This window comes from Leptonychotes weddellii, chromosome 7 (assembly GCF_054177405.1).
Source record: "Leptonychotes weddellii isolate Sample4059 chromosome 7, ASM5417740v2, whole genome shotgun sequence".
Lineage (NCBI taxonomy): Eukaryota > Metazoa > Chordata > Mammalia > Carnivora > Phocidae > Leptonychotes > Leptonychotes weddellii.
In genome coordinates, this window is record NC_138375.1 from 133,971,225 (window position 1) to 133,976,143 (window position 4,919).

The 4,919-nt window shown below is 36.9% G+C and overlaps 1 pseudogene; it reads right to left on the reverse strand.

Annotated features, from left to right (window-relative positions):
- Positions 1 to 3,273: 3,273 nt before the first annotated feature.
- On the reverse strand, positions 3,274 to 4,232 carry LOC102750217 (olfactory receptor 2T29-like; annotated as a pseudogene).
- Between the last annotated feature and the right edge of the window lie 687 nt (positions 4,233 to 4,919).

Genomic DNA, 4,919 nt, shown 5'->3' on the forward strand with positions numbered 1-4,919 from the left:
CTAGAACAATAATGACTTTTGAGGCAAAAATTATACAGCATATGTAATGCTTTCTTTTCACTACTTTAATCATGTTTAGTATTTTGTGCTTAAAAGTAGAAGGTTGTCATTTCTATAATTTTGACCCTAATCCACTGATGTTTGAATTATTATAGTCATTTCTTTGATAACAATATTGATTGAAGATTTTTAAGTTGTTTAAAGAAATTTTAATTACTTAAGGTAAAACTTTAATTAATACCATGTATTCAACATAGATTTTCCTCCCTTAAAAACTGGTATTTCTCTTATGCCGAGGTGGTTCTTAAGACACTCAGAGAATCAAGGTTAAAGTCTCATTGTTTAGGGTCTACATTGATAACAGAAAGATCTTGTTTCTGGGATAATCTCCATTTCCTGTGTTTCTATAAATATCACTGAACAATGCAAAGAACACCACAATACATAGAGGTACTACATATTTGAAAAATACAACTTTGTTTTCAACGTGTCATTCCAAATATTTTAGAGAGATACTACATATATAGCTGAAAGAACAATCTAGAAGAAACATGCACATAATCTAAAGCAATGGTATCAGGGTGTCTACAGAGAATGTTGTGATTTCAGATTTTGTGATAATTCTACAGGGTAATATTTTACAAATACCTCTTTTGTATAAAAACAACAGAAGTTTATCTTGTTGGTCTAGTATAAGAGAAAACACACATATGTCTCCTTTCCTAAGATCCACTGGAAAACTAGTAATACTTGCCTTCTCTGAAAAAATGACAGAATAACTTTCAAAAATCAATTAATGATGTTTTTGTTAAAATTATATTCAGATTCCAATGCCAAAAGCACCAATGATGCTTTTGGATGCCTTTTATTTCTTTTTGTTGTCTGACTGCTGAGGCCAGGACTTCCAGTACTATGTTAAACAATGTGTTGAGAGTGGAAATCCCTGTCATGGTCCCGACATTAGGGGAAAGGTTTGAGTGTTTCCTCATTGAGGATGATATGAACTGTGGATCTTTCGTATATGACATTTATGATGTAGTATGTTACTGGTTTCCCTACTTTCTTGAAGGTTTTTTTAAATCAAGAATGGATGCCCTATTTTGTCAAATGCATTTTCTGCATCTATTGAGGGGTTCATATGGTTCTTTTCCTTTCTTTTATTCATATGGTGTATCATGCTGATTTGCAGATATTGAACCACACCAGGAGTCCAGGAATAAATCCCAGTTGATCATTGTGAATAATTCCTTTAATGTGCTGTTGAATTCCATTTGCTAGTATTTTATTGAGATTTTTTGCATCCATGTTCATCCGGGATATTGGTCTGTAATTCTCCTTTTTAATGGGATCTTTGCCTGGTTTTGGAATCAAGGTAATGCTGGCCTCATAGAATGAGTTTGGAAGTTTTCCTTCCATTTCTATTTTTTGGAACAGTTTCAGAAGAACAGGTATTAACTCATCTTTAAATGTTTGGTGGAATTTCCCTGGGAAACCATCTAACCCTGGACTCTTGTTTTTTGGGAGATTTTTTATTACTGATTCAATTTCTTTGCTGATTATAGGACTGTTCAAATATTCTATTTCTTCCTGTTTCAGTTTTGATAATTTATATGTTTCCGGGAATTTATCATTTCATCCAGATCGCTCAATGATTTGACATACTTACTCATAATATTTTCTTACAATTGTATGTATTTCTGTGGTGTTGGTTGTGATATCTCCTCTTTCATTCAGGATTTTAATCATTTGTGTCCTTTTTCTTTTCTCTTTGATATCTCTGGTTAGAGGATTATGAATGTCATTAATTCTTTCAAATAACCAGATTCAACAAGGCCCTGCTTACATCCCAAAAGCCCATAATTCCACTTGTAATGGTCCATTCCCCTTAGATCAACACTATCCAGCTCCTTACCCTCACTCACCTGATCTCCATACCTCCAATGTTGCTCTTCTCCAATTGATTCCCACAGATTTAACTTTTCTACAATCCAAGTGTGGTCATTTTATTATCATTTGTAAATACCTGGGTCACAAAAAGGCAAGAAATGAGGCTAAAGTGAAGCAGGAAGGAGGTGCTATTAGGACATTTCTCTCCTGCTTGGTCAACCACCTGAACTTTGCTCATGGTGTTCCTTTTCTGTGGCATCATGTCCCTGCTCCTTGAGCAAGAGCCATGATCTCAGCCTCCAGTACTCATATGAAGGTAACATCTAGTCACCATTCAACACTGTGATCTAGGGTCTCCATTCAGCCTCTTTGTTTGGCTGAACTCACTGTAATAGGTAGAACTGATGTGTCCTGATCAGCTGCACCCTTTCCACATGAGCCTCAAAGCAATTTATGTATTTTATTATAACTCTTTGCACAAACTACACCTACAGATTATATTCCTTAGGGATAGTAGATTTGTTATTTATATGTTAAATTCACTTAGCTATTAGTTATTTTTAAATTATAGCATAAGACATGTTTTTTGAGTAAATGAAGGACTGAAAGTTTGATGTTCTTCCTCTGCTTGTTTGTACAATAAGTTACATACTTCAAATTTCAGCTCCAATACCACCTTATGCTGGAAAGCTTCCTTAAGCCCTCCTTCTTGGGGTTGTTTTTCCCACAGAACTTTCTACCACAATGGGCTAATTATTTCAGAGAAGGTAACAGCCACTGGATGTCTTCGGGTTTGGAACCTAAAGAACAAAATCACCCTAATTAAACACAGGCCAACACCTGGATTGTTGCAGTAATGATCAGCCATGTTAACTTCTGTACAACTTCCAAATTTGTCACTTACACTGCCACCATGCAGCCAGGATTCATTTTTAAAATAGACAAAAGTCTGATCCTTTATGTTTTATTCTTAAGTAATTTCAAATTTATCTAAAGTTAGTATGAATAATAATAGTACAATTAACACTCATATATCTTTGCCTAGATTCTCCTATAAGTTTATACCCCATTTGGTTTATCACCTCTCTCTCCATCTCTCTTTCAGCAGTTACACAGCTTATGATCTTTGTTTCCAAATATTTCATTATGTATTTTTTAAGAATATGAATATTCAGAAAAATGTAACATGGCTGCAATACAATTATACAAATATTCTGAATGCAAAAGTGTAAAAAGGAAGAGCTTTCCAGTTCAGGGACACAATTCCTTCAAAAGGGACAAATACGTGATGGCACATCATGTTAAAAGAATCTGAAGAAAAACTTTGGTATAAGGTCCTAAAGTTTTAATTTGTAGAGTGAAGAAAAAAAACAGTACAAATATTGCCTACTTCATAGTTTCCTGTAAAACAGATCCCAAATTCAACATCTTTTTGGAGCCCTTGTGACATCCTTATTCCTAAGACTATAAATTAAAGGACTTAGAACAGGAGTGAGTATGGTATAAAAGAGAGATACAATCATGTCCTTCTCAGGGGTGTGGTAGGAGGTGGGAAGCATGTAGGTATAGATGGAAGCACCATAGAAGAGGATGACCACCATCATGTGGGAAGAACAAGTGGCAAAGGCCTTCTTCCATCCCTCTGCTGAGTTCATCCTATGGATGGTGAAGAGGATGAAAGAGTAGGAGCTTGAAATGACTGTCACAGGGATGAGGAGCATGAGGACACAACACAGGTACATAAGTGTCTCATAGAGGGAAGTGTCTGAGCAGGAAAGCTTCATTACAGCAGGGATCTCACAGAGAAATGGTGGATCACCCGGGATCTGCAGAAGGGGAAGGTCATGCTGATGGGTGTGAGCATAAATCCATCCACAGATCCCAGAAGCCAGGAGGAAGACACCAAGAGGAGACACCCTATGGTTCATGAGGATAGGATAACGGAGTGGATGGCAGATGGCCACATAGCGGTCATAGGCCATGGCAGCAAGAAGGAAAACTTCTGAACCTCCTCGTGTCAGATAGAGAAACATCTGCATCCCACACTCAGGGGCTGAGATCTGTTTCACACCCATGACCTGGTCCATGAGCATCTTGGGCACAGTGACAGAAATGTACATCACATCCATGAGAGACAACTGGGTGATAAAAAAGTACATGGGGTTATGAAGGTAAGCATCACAGTGGATCAGAAGGATCAGGATGGTGTTTCCAGACAAGGCCATCAGGAAAACCACAAAAATGATCATAAAAAGAAGAGTTGGGTGTTTGGATTGACTGAAGAGTCCCACTAGGTCAAAATCTGATCATCCAGTATGGTTGGCCACCCAAGTGGTATTATACATTGGATTTCACCAGGATCACCAAGGAGAGTTGTGGAGTTAATAGATCACTCATGGGATATGACCACCTGAAAAAAAAAGTTTAGTGAACTTGTGTGTGTGTGTTGTCATGTTTATACACAGCAACCATGTGTGTTAATACAGGGAAATTCCAAGGACCTGTAAATTGTAGGATTATAAGTTACCTGTAATTGAACAGATTTACTAGAAATCTAAGAATTCACATAGTCAGTCAAAAATATTGGTACCTTAGGGCACCTGGGTGACTCAGTTGGTTAAGCCTCCAACTCTTGACCAGGGCATGATCTCAGGGTCATGAGATCCAGCCCCGTGCTAGGATCAACACTCAGCAGGGAGTCTGCATGAGATTCTTTTTCTCCCTATCCCTTTGCCCCTCCCCCCTGTTCCCTTTCTCTCTCTGTAAAAAAAATAAATAAATCTTTAAAAAAATATTGGTACCTTAATAATTCCACTACTGGGTATGCATTTCCCCAAATAAAACAAAAACACTAATATATGGACTTCTGTTTATTTTATTTTTTTTCAAACTTCATGTGATCTCTTAAAGTTTTTATTTAAACTCCAGTTATTTGACATACAGTGTAATATTGGTTTCAGGTACACAATATAGTGATTCAACACTTCCATACAATACCTAGTGCATACCAGAACATGTGCACCCTTTAATTC